General features: G+C 37.9%; 1 protein-coding gene and 1 pseudogene across 6 annotated transcripts in view; both read left to right on the plus strand.

Annotated features, from left to right (window-relative positions):
* The window catches only part of Ryr2 (ryanodine receptor 2), a 681,083-nt gene that overhangs the window by 253,743 nt on the left and 414,434 nt on the right, over positions 1 to 12,906 (plus strand). The gene's annotated exons all lie outside the window — the stretch shown is intronic.
* LOC105743469 lies at positions 5,551 to 7,178 on the plus strand (annotated as a pseudogene).

Here is a 12,906-nt window from a genome sequence, read left to right on the forward strand (position 1 = left end):
TATTTCAATGATTCATTTGTAATGTAATGATGTATATCCTGTCACAAAAATTGCATTTTCTTTTTGTTATTTACTTCAATCATGAAGCATGGGCAACAATGAAGAATATTCAACATGATGCCTAGGGCACTAGGATAGCCAACTCTCCCTAGATTATGCAGTGTGAGAGATACATTTTATGAAGCAGCTTGCATCATAAGGAAGGGTTTTGTGAATGATGTAGTATTTGAGCGTGGAGTTGGGAATGGGTACACATTAGAAAAAGGACAAAGATGGAAAGATAAACCACATGAAAAGTAGAGTTATATAATTTAGCTTAAAAGTAGTAAGCGTCAGTGTGTGCTGGGAAATTGCGTTGGAACCAAATCATGGCTAGCAGGCAGAGATCTTCCAAATGGAAGGTCCTGGTGGTGGGAATTTTGAGTGGTTCCTTGACTGGCCTAAAGTGTTGCTGGAGGGAATCTCATGTAGTGGTGAGTAGAAAGAACTTGAGATGACGAGGTGAAGGAATAAAAGAAAGGCATCTGGGGAGCTGCAGAGAGAAATTCAGGTATAAAGACTAAGTCCTGGCAAGTAAAATCAACAATAACTAAAAAATTGCATTGAAAACATTGAATGTAAAAATTTCTTTTATGTTACAGGTTAAAGGGCTCTTACTTGATTTTTAGTTTTAGACCTGAGTATGACGGCTTGTTTTCTGGGTGGTGATGATTCAGCTGGAACAGATACATGGGCATGCTGTGGACACCTCACAGCACTTCCTGCCTCTCATGTACTTACATTTCAATAGTCAGTTTCTTAAATTGTCCTTCTCCATCTGTTATTGTGTGGTACAGAAAACCTCATCTCTTAGAGAACTGTTGGAATAGATGCTTTCCCTGTTACTGCGTCTAAAATTGTTTTTCTTAACTATGCGTGGTGGCATTCCCTTGATCCAGCAGCTCTGGTGTGTTTGCCCTATTTCATCTCACTCCTTAACTTATAGTTTGGAAAACCTTGTGTGCCTACCTTCTTGGGATTGCCAGATTTATCACCTACCAGTGTTTCTTGTTTCTTTTCTGTTTTGTCCCCTCACCACTAGCGTCTTCCATTTTCCCCTTGATGTTACCTTGCTTTCATTCCAAATAACATCGATTTCAGAAGGGGAAGAACTTGAGATCTTGAGTAGGTAGTGAATGTTGGCTGAGAACAGGTGTGTAGCAGTCCCTGAATTTGTATCTGGCTAGCATTATCGTCTCAGCGACGCTCACCTCTTTTCTTCCTGCATCATGGGACACTCACATCTTGTGGCCTTCTAATGGACAGGCATCTCTGTGGCATGGCTGGCACCTTCTCATGAAGCCAGCTATGGCTAAAGTTATGGTGGCCCCCGAGAGAATGCACTGTCTTCCTCCTCATGTCTCCTCCTCCTCCTGTTGTCCCCATTTCCATCAATGGCAGCACCATCTGTGTAGTGTTTGATGTTTAAAACCTTGGCTTCATCTTCATCTCCTGTGTTACCTTCCATATCCAATGAGTTGTCAAATCCAGTCTTCCTTTGCCTTTAGTAACGTATCTTAAATTCCCTTTTTGCCGTGGTTTATGTTTTTCATTGCTTGATTAATTTTGAAATAGTTCATTTAACTTCTTCCCTTGAACCATTGTCACAGGTTGAGTATTCTTTCCCTGAAATGCTTGAGGCCATAACTACTTCAGTTTGCAGTTATTCTGCATTTTTTATTATGTTTTCAAGCCATATGTATTCTAGCTATTACCGTAAGCATGATTTTAATTTATCTTGACTCATCATCAAAACTTCACAGCTTATTTTATATTAATGCAAATTTATTTCCAAGAAAATGTAGAAAATTTGTTTTAACCTAGCTCCATTTCTTTTTTTTTCTTACTTTGTGTATTTCTGTCATTTATACATTTATATATTGTCATATGTTGCACTTATATATATTCCAAATGCATTAATAAATCATTATAGCTATTTAATAGTATTATAACTGCTTCTGTAGAAATTCTTATGTTTTTCAAAGATGCGAAGAAATAAAATCTTTTATGTTGATCCATTTTTCCAGCTCCACTATGTGTTTGTGTGTTCCCCCAAAGCTTCATGCAGTTTTACATGGGACTTTTTCAGAGGTGGCAGAGTGTGTGATTGATTTATGGTATAAGGTTGCTAAGGGTGGGTGATTGCTGGATTAGTCCACAGATTGGATTGGCACTGCCCTAATCTCAGTAGACTGGGTACAATATAAAAGACAGAAAGGATTGGTCTCTTCCTTCTCTTGTTGCTTTTGCTGTCTTTGACTGTTATAAACTGGCTTTTGTCAAGCCAGTCTGCCTTGGAGTTAGCTGAATATGGATTAAAACCTCGACTGACTGTGAACTAAATACACTTTTCCTCCTTTAACTTTGTGTGTCAAGTATTTTGTTTCAGGAATGAGAGAAAAGTAACTAATATGCAGTGATTTTTTATTTCTTTCTTTAAATTTGCAGCAAATTCCCAAAGAAATTTCTTTAATATTATAAGGCAACTGTACTCAAAACAAATTCTCAGTCTTTATTTGGGATTGTCTTTATTTCACCTTCATTTTTGAAAGATAGTTTAGGTAGGTATAGAATTCTTAGTTGGCAGTTATTTCCTTCAGCTCTTCTAATGTGTTATCTCATTGCCTCTGACCTTCCTAATTTCAGATGAAAAGCCAGCTGTTAATTATATTGATGCTCAATTGCATATGATAAATACTTTTTACTCTTGCTGCTTCAATACTTATTTTTTTGTCTTTGATTCTTAACAGTGTGACTCTGACATACCTAGGTGTATTTGTTATCCCTGGAATTCATTTGCTTCTGATTGTTCTTTTCTATTCTTATAGTTGTTACTGCTTCAAAGATTTGTGAGGTTTGATATTGTCCCCTTCTGTTCTTCCCTCCCCCCAACTTTTTCTTTTTGCACTTCAGACTTAACTGTTTCTACTAGGCTGTCTTTAAGTCATTTATTCTTTCTTCTCCAATCTATAGTTGAGTCCCTGTAGCATATTTATTATTTTAGTTATGATACTCAAATACATAATCTCCATTTGCTTTCTCTGAATGTAAAATCTGTGTCCTTGTCGAGAATATCTATTTGTTGGTTCAATGTTGTGATGACTTTCTTTAATTCTTTAGGCATTTCTTCCCCTCTTCTTCCTCTTTCCCTTCTTCCCTGTGCTGAAGATTAAACCCAGAGCCTCACATATGGTACCCAAGTGCAGTGCTGTATCACTGACTCTCTTCTTCCATTTTTTGAACATATTTGTTATCGTTTCTTTCTAGCCTTTACCTGCTAAGTCCAATTCAGCGATGATATTTATTTGCTATATTTCCATCAATATGAAAGATATTTTCATTGTTTTTGCCCATGTTATGGTTTTTATAATTTAGATCATAAAATAACTTCTAATATGTCTTAGTAGAGATTATTGCTATGAATTTTTGGTTATATTTTTCATTGTTTGGTAAATTTTCTGGACTAAGTCTATAAAGCAGGTCTCATCTGTGATGTTATGGCAGTGATATTATTTCTAGTTTTGTAAAAAAAAATTCTTGTTTTTAAGACCAACTTTGTAAGTGGTTAGAGTCTGGGTATTGGTTGTATAGAGACTGTGCACAGGCACTCTGGGCAGTAGGGTGTCCATGCAATATAAGTGGGCCTGTGTGTGGGTAGGTAGTGAATGAGAAGTCCTAGTTAATTACCATGTCTGCCCAGAAATAGCTTTTGCTAGGTCCTGGTTGCCTTTTTTTGTACGTGTGCAGCTTCAGTGAGGAATAGACTGAGCCAGGCTGACAGAGCTGCTGGGCCTTCTAGGAATGTGCCTCTTTCCCAGATAATGTGGTACACAGTGTTCGTGGTGTGCTGTAATCACATGAGCAGCCCTTTTGATGAGGAATCCTAACTGTTGATCCTTATCCTCCAGGGCACACTTTTGCCCAACCACCACATGAGCTGATGTGGGGAGACAAGAGATGCCCCTGGGTTGGGGTGGGAGCACCAGACGTAGTGTTCTTACTCAAAGTTTAGTGCTTTTTTAAGCATACATGTCTCTTACGTGTTAGTATGCCTCAAATTCTTACAGCTCTGCAAGTGATATTTTTGTCAGTTTTATCCAGCTTACTTTTTAAGGAAAGGATATGCCAACTTCCTTCCTCAGCCATAAAGGAAAGTCCCCATGATTTCTTTAAAAAATGTAGCTCATAAACCTTTTTGCCTATCCTGAATTGATCTTTGAACATAAAAATGCATCACATGTAGAGTTTAATTCATCAAGCTTCTAGTTCCTAGAATATCTTTTGAGTTCTTTGTTTTACCTGTCAGCCCTTTGGAGCAGAATTACATTACATTACATTACATGAAATGTATGGCTTCCTGAATTGTATTTATGTTCTATTAGGTTCCACCATAGGCTTATAGTTGATATGGATTAATGGATCTCTAGATTGTGTCCACATTATCTAATAATGAGTCAGTCCAGTCTCACAAATACAACTTCTGTTTCAGTTGCATGCAGTACTTTTAGGCCTCAAGACCTAAAATATCTACCTTGACTTAGCTTTTTGATTCTAGTATACATCTTCTTCAACATTCAGAAAATATAGTACTTTCCATGTAAGTGTATCTCTAATTGGTTAAACTATAGGAAAATTCACTTACATCCCTATAAATCCACAATCATTCAGTCAGAAAGGATCACTACTTTAAACCATGTTACCACTTTATTGCATTTAGTATATTCCCAAGGGTCTCATAGCAAGTTAGAAATCTCTAATATGGCTCTGAGCCAAGAATCATGGGGTTGGCGGGGTTTTCATCACTCTGATCCCTGTGTGCATGTTTTCTTAGAACAGGCTTATTGTCATTGAGGTTTATTTTATCAATCATAAAGTTTACATCAAAAAGACGAGGAAAATAAAAACAGCTGAGAGCCAGGCTGATACAACCCAAAGAGGGGCTGTGTGGCATGGTTTCAAGCTAAGCACATACGCCCCTTGCCGTCTCTGGCTTGGCCATGTCCCTGAGGTTTCTGACTCACCATTTACTCATTTCTAAAATGAAATTAATAACATTTTTCCTGTTGGGTTGTGATGAAAAGTAGGACATAACACACATAGCCACTGTGGATTACATAATTGTATCTGCCTGATTATGCTTTGTAGTCTTGAAACTGCATGGAAATTCCATACTAGTATATCTCTAATAAGAATTCCAAGGTGGGAGTGTTTCAGTCTGATTCTACATGGAGTTTTGTGAGGAACGACTCAGACTGCTTCAAAGCTTAGGGCTGTCTAAAGACACCTGAGGATGTAACCTTGCTTGTCTAGCACAGATACACAGTGGGATGCAGTTAGGTAACCATGGTCTAGCACAAGTAGACATGCATGTGCTGGTTACAACACTATATAAGAATGTAAGTGTATGATAGTAAGCTGTATAAGAGCTATACAATAAACAGTGGCTGGAAGTGGGGCATCTGGTGAGACATTGGAGATTTCTGCCTATAAGACAGCAGTATCTGCAAAGCGATGAATGATTAAAGAACTTCCCTCGATACTAGAGAGTCCCCTGATGGCAAGGCACAGAAGAGTCATGTCATGACCCTGGAAGAATGGCAAGACAAGTGGGTGAACAACAACAATGGATTTCATCAAGAAGAAGGACATTAGTTATTAAAGAAACATTTGGATACCTTCCTTCAAGGCGAGAGTGAACTGAGAGTGTTTTTCCTCTTCGTGGGAAAGCAGTGAAATGAAATGGTTTACAGACCTGGGACACAGTGTAGCTGGTGTCAAAACCAGTGAACTTGGGATACAAGAGGTTTTTTTTTAAATTTTATTGAGAAACAAATAGCAATGAGACAGTTTCAAAACCGATTAGTAGGACAGTTTCAATAATTACTTAATTGCATATTGTTTTCTTCATAGTAGTTATTCATAGTACAAGATACAGACTTGATATCTTGTCCAAACACTATTAGTACAAATCTTTTTTCTCATTGAATTAAAAGGAAGTAGCTGTATATCTATCCTAATTATTTTGTATATACAGATACAAAATCATCCTTCATTTATATCCTTTTTTTTTTGCTTAGTTTTGTCAAAAATTGGTAGTCCATTGCCATAAATATTCTAGGTGTGTGAATTCAGAAGATATAATCACTATACTCCTCAAACCCTTCAATGAAATTGAAAAGGAAGCAGTCCTCCCAAAATCATTCCTGGAGGCAAGTATTACACGATACCAAAACCAGAGAAAGACACAACAAAAAAAGAGAACTACAGGCCAATCTCCCTCATGAACATAGATGCAAAAATCCTCAATAAAATCCTAGAAAATAAAATACAACAAATCATCAAGATTATACACCATGACCAGGTAGGATTCATCCCAAGGATGCAAGGATAGCTCAATAGATGCAAATTTATGAGTGTAATACACTATATCAATACAGCCAAATCCAAAAACCACATGATCATCTCAATTGATGCAGAGAAGGCTTTTGACAAAGTCCAAGACTTATTCATGTTCAAAGTCCTACAGAAAATTGGATAGATGGCCTCTCCTTCAATCTGATAAAAGCTATCTATGACGTCCCAATGGCTAACATAATTCTAGATGGGGAAAAACTGAAATCTTTTACTCTCACATCTGGTATAAGACAAGGATGTCCTCTATCATCACTCCTATACAGGAGTTTTTTACGGAGCAGAATTTTTCTTGCTCAGAAGAACCAATCCCTGAAATTCCCGGAGCAAAAGTATTTAAGAGTTCTTCAGGGAACATTTCACTGAACTGATGCAGCATTTTTGATCTTTTGAGAAAAAATATTGGTAAATTTGACAGGATTTGGGACAGAAGGGCATTAGTTGCTGTGAACCCCATTGACCATGGACGCTACACAGATGTGGTGCTATGTCTACTGATGAGAGGGTTTCGCTTCCTTGTGTCTGTTTTCTGTTATTATCCACCTACATATAGAGGCCTACCATTTTATGTTCCAGATTCTGAAATTCAAACACTCTTTGGTACAAAGTGCAATATTCACTGCCTTGAAAAGATTGATGATACTGAAAGACGGAATAAAAGGGGAACTGACTACTGTTTTGAAAAATTATATCTACTGATAGAAAGTAGATGGATGATGGGTCAGTAAAATCAAGTGACATCAATAAGTTTTTATGTTTTTGAGCAATTGAAAATCATGCTAAGGCTTGAAAATACAATGGGTGATTTTTTAAAAAAAGTTCTCACAAATCATAAATCTTTGCTGAAAAATGTATATAACTTTTTATAAGAAAACACATACTAATATGGTAAAGTAGATTTTTGGAGAGAATTACACAATTGTCTTAACTAACAAAATGCAAGAATTTTTATAGTCTTTTATTACTTATATAATTAAAAAATTAAAAGAAAAACAAAATGCATATGTCTTAAAGAAACAGACAAAACAAAAACTAAGTTCTATATGAAATTTAGAATCACTGAAAAAAAAAAAGTAACACTTTAATAGGTCTAGGTAGCCCAAAACACTGCATCAAAAATGGGCCCTTAGGTCCGGCCAAATAGCTCAGCGGATTAAAGCACAGTGTGCAGGGGCCGGGGCCTGATCCCAGGTCCTGGCTGTGCTGGCCCCACCCCCGGGGCATGCTGAGATGGTGATTGAGACTGGGCATGGTGCAGGCCTGTAATCCCAGCTCTTGGGAGGCTGTAAACAGATGGATCACTACCAGTCTGATCTACTAGTGAGACCCTGAACACCCTGTAGACCCTTCCCTAAAAAAAAAAAAAAAATACAAAATAAATAAATAAAAGAGAGAGAAAAAGGATGGGTTCTTGCTATAGAACTTCATCTTGTACTCAGATCCCAGTGCTTATTTTTCTCCATATATATTTTTGTATGTAACTGAATAAAGAAGCATAAAAATTCTAATTAAACTAGCCTATATAGAACAAAACATTTTTCCTAAGTTTTCCAAAACTGTAGAATAAAGCTTTTCCAAGTTGAAAAAAAAAAAGGAATTATACAGTAAACATGCAGGTGGCTCTTGCTGTGGCTCTCTGCTCTGATCCATGCTGGCTGCAGTTGTGGCTGCTGTTTTACCTGTGTATGTTCTTTAACTCTGGGACCTGACCTGTGAAAATCTCTCTCCTTTGGGTCCCCCAAACATGCCACCAAGTGTCTAGTGTCTGAGGTTTTGTGTGACATAAGTTGCTTCCAGCTTGATTTGTTTAGACAGTATGCTGAGTAGTTAACTGAGCTTTTGCTATTTTAAATTAATAGAGATAAAATTAATCTAGTGCAACTCTATGGAATGAGACGTCAGGTAAGTATGAGATGTTTGATACTTGTATTGTTTTGCCTGGATTATCTACACTGTATTACATGGCTAATTAAATTTGAAGACATCCTCTTAATGCTTGCATAACTTGATTTGGAAGCCGTAATTCTTGGTTTCTCCCCTCCCTCTTTTGTCCTTTTGACTTTGTGAAACTGCAGCTAAGTCACAGTCTGTTATCAGTTCCCTCATCCGTATGTTTCTGTGGGCTGTTCCCCTTGTTCACCCAGACTGTGGGACAAGGGACCACAGCTCTTCTGGAAAAGCCTTATTGCAGATGGTTAGGTTAACCTGAGTACTAGAAAAACTATTTACTCTTCCCAATTCTATTTCAGGCAATTAAGCTATTGGTGTGTTCTAGCTAAATCTCTTTTTTACAAAGTTTCCCAGAGAAAGCACTGGTACAATCATCAGAATTTTTCACTGAAGACACTACCCAGTGTCTTGCACACAGCAAAGCTAAAATTTTGCTCATTCTTATACTCAATGAATATTTGGGGCATATATTATTTTTGTCTTTGTTATTATTATATCTTTGTTATGACTGCCAAATGCTGACAGATTTTTTTTTAATAAAACATTTACTGAGCAGAGAGTCAAACTACTTTGCAGTAATGCATGGCTATTTCAGCTGCCTCTGTGGTTTAAATACTGATGATTTTGTGCCTTTGATTTATTTACTCATTCATTCATGTATTTATTCAAGCAGCTCTAAACTTTCTAAATTCAACAAATTCACAAAAGTGCCATAATTCATATGTCTCACTGACAGGCAGCTCTGATTTGAATTTAGTGGTTCCCACCTATTTTAACTGCAGGTGATACATGCATGACTGTCCCGTAGGATAGGTTGCACTGCTTCTTGGAGGGTCTTCAATTAAAATAATGCTAAGAAACATATTGATCTAGCAGACCAATTGTCATCATATTACAGTTCCATAAGGAAAACGTTCAACTGCTGTAAACAGTCGTACTATACCTAATTTGTGGTATAGCAGTTGTAGGTGCACATCAGATACACCAGCAGTGGGATACTTGTAAGAGTTCTATGTTAAATTTTAGGGAATTATTGATAAACTATTAACTATGGGTATAGATTAATCAAATGTTTTGATTATTGGTATGAATCTTTACATTGGTATGAATAGTATTGGTATTTATATTTGGACAATAGTCAAATTGAAGCAACTACTAGATTTGGTACATTTATTACATTTTTTCATAATTTTAATAGCAGAAAGACTGATAAAGTGCTTAGATCTGTTTGTACTACCAGCAGTTTAAGTCATCTAGTGGGACTGTCATCCATGCACCTGTGGTTCAAGCTGGCAGGAACATGTGAGTGGTTAGAATAATATTTTAGTGCTATATTTCTCAATAGAGTCCAGCTTCTCAGAACATTATTTTAGTATATGTGAAAAGTAGAAAATCTGTGTTTTAAGTGTAACATATGGGTGGGAACATTACCTTGAGTTCAAAGATGTTGATAGGTTTTATTGAGATTGTGAGTGATCTTTGTGACCTTGGATACTAGGTTAAAAATTAGTCTGCTTCAGATCAATTTGCCTTCAGTAGTGTTCAGAAGCAAGAGGTGACATGAGTTGAATTATTAGTCTGCAGATCTCACTGTTAACAACCTGAAGACGACTTTGACTCCCCTTTCATAGAAGGAGAAGCCTCTTCTAGTTTCCCTTTGAGTGTTTTGCTTTTCCAGTTTCATGCACTTGTGTGCCCATCAGTGAAGACTCCTACCCACAGTGCAGGTGAGCGAATCTGACCCGAGACAGACACTGTTGCTTCGTGATATTAGAGCAAGAGGGGCATCACTGGATGTAACAGTAAATTAATGCACTTCTAATCTTGCATTTAAATGATTGTAAAAATAAGTTGGATTATCATATCTGTGTAATATTATATTTATGGGCTTTATTACAAATACAGAGGATCAAAATGAATGCTGAGCAAAGCATGTGAAACTGCACAGATTCATCAGGGATTTTCATAATTAAGTGCTTAATTAGCACCGCTGTGGCCCTTTGAGGTGCCAGTGTATTGCTAATCACTCATTTAAACCTGCTAATGCTTCCCCCCCTCACCTGGACACCACTGTTGTCAGGAAAGCCAAGTGCAGCGTTTTATCTTTCAGAAAGCTTAGCTGGAAGAATTTATTGGCACAGGAACAAAGACCATCATGTTAGCCTCCAGTGGGAAGTGGGATAAAGAGAAAATAAACAGGACAAGAAAATTAGCCAGCAGCGGGAGCACTCAGGGAAAGGCTCTGGAACTGACCTTCCCAGACTGGGAGTGTGGGAGAGAGGTATGGCTGGAGCCTGGGGAAACAGGAACTGGAAAAAGTGGAACCAACTTTGACTTATGTTCTGGTGGCTAATTCCTTTCCACAGTGTCTCACACAAATCAGAGAAATACGGCACTGTGTTTCATACAAATTAGAGGGATGTAACATAGTAGTTTGCCAGTGTGGTGTATGTAAACACTTTAAAGATTATCCCCCATAGGGTAGGTGAAATTTGGCCTAGTGTCATGTCTCTAGCTGGTGAATTATGAAAAATAACAACTTCATCTTTTGGAGTAGTTTGCTATCCCTCTGATGTGGGCAGAAGTTGACCCTCAACAGTCATAGTGCCTTGCCAAAGGCTCTCAGCAGGTGGGTGGCCAACCAAAAACAAACCCTTCTCAGCTGTAGGCCATCTGCTGTGCTTGGATGTATACTGTGTTCACATTTCTCCATAGAAGAGCAGCTTTTCTCCTAATTTATATCTCTGAGATTTTGAACTTTCAATGTAATTTACGGTTCTCTTAAATTGGACAGATGAAATTATGTTTCAGTAGCATTTTCCAGTTTACATCACTCTGATTTTCTTACTTGAATCTCACAGTAAGTCTTCAGTTGTATATGTGTTTTCTCCCTAACTGGTTGTGGAAGTACAGGTCAACTTCAGAAGGGCTCTTGGCAAGTTATTCAGGGACTCACTACATGGTTCAGACTCTCATAGTGATCCTCCTGTTTTCAGCCTCGCTAGTGCTGGGATTATAGGAGTGAGCCACCATGCCCCAACTCTATTGCTGGCTCAGAGCACCTGGGGGTGGGGCTGGTGCAGCATGTGGTACCGGGGATTGAATCCCAGTTCCTGCGCTTGCCTAAGCTAGTGCTTAGTCTGCTGAGCTATCTTGCTGGTCCATCATTAATTTTAAACATATTTTGTGATACCCCTCTGTTTCTCTGCAGGTCACTTGTAGCACAATTTAAAGTCAATTTAAAAGTTAGTCTGGGCTGGGGAGATAGCTTGGCAGTCTGAGTACCTGCCCGGCAAATGCAAGGACCCAGATTTAATCCTGGTACTGTATGCTGGACCTAGAACCTGGGATAGTGGCGCATGAGTGTAATCCCAGAGCTGGGGAGGCTGAGCCAGCAGGATCCCTTCCAGTCCAAACTGTACAGCAAGACCCTATACCATGTAAATACAGAAGTAAAAGATTTTTTAAAAATAAATACATAAAAAAGTTGGTTTAATTGTCTTCATGATAAAACACCTTTGGTTTTCTAAGAGAAAATCAAAGAGTAGAGTGATCTACTAGGGTTCTAACTCCTCCTGTGCCTATATGTATGTTTGCTTTTCCAGAAATAGATGGACTCATAGTTTCAGGTTGACTCATCAAACGTCGGGCACTTTCTTTGTGCAAGTCCCTATGTCGGGGTGGTCTGGTGGCGAGGGGAGTCTTTCACGAGTAATCATGCCTTCTATACACAGAAAATGTTTACAAGTGTGATTTTATTTATATGTGATTTTAAAATGTGAGAACATTTCCATAGATGGAGACATGAAGATGGGTATTTTGGGCAGAGAGAGTAAAAGAAACCCATGAGCCAAGGCCCCAGAATGTTACAATGGAATGGTTTACCACGGCGTTAACAGGAGAGATGGTTTAATATTACTAATTTGGTCTTAATTTATTAGTTGAAGTTTATTTAAGGTAATGACACGTCCATTGATTTTTAAGTGAATTAGGCAGATACATCTGTGGAAGCCAAATGGTTTGATGGGTACCTCAGTTGGAAACTTGATTGATTTTACATGACCTCTGCAGTGGCATCAAGCCAGATGCTGCTTTGTGATTATTTTGGGGAATTTTTTCCTTCTAAGATTACATGATATGCATTTGCTGAAGAGAGTGATGACCAGTTTTTATTTTAAAATGAGGAAAAGGCATATGGCCATGCTGCTATCTGAAAGCTTGTTTCTTTTACCAAAGGACACACATTGATGAAATTGATGTTGGCTCTGTAAGAAAAACATTTGTAACCTTGTGTCTGCATACTTTGGGCAGTGTCCTGGGCAGTCTAGATACACATTCAGACAGACTGAATCACTCTTTATGATTTAATATTGCAGGGCAAGTAAGACTCGTATGCGATATCAGAGGCAGGTATGCATGCTCAGTGGCAGTTTGGGGATTTATATTCTGATAGGATCTAAGTATTTTGAAGCACAAATAATGGAAAGAATGCTATATAAAGGTTTT

This window comes from Octodon degus, unplaced genomic scaffold (genome assembly GCF_000260255.1).
Source record: "Octodon degus isolate 3935 unplaced genomic scaffold, OctDeg1.0 scaffold00127, whole genome shotgun sequence".
Lineage (NCBI taxonomy): Eukaryota > Metazoa > Chordata > Mammalia > Rodentia > Octodontidae > Octodon > Octodon degus.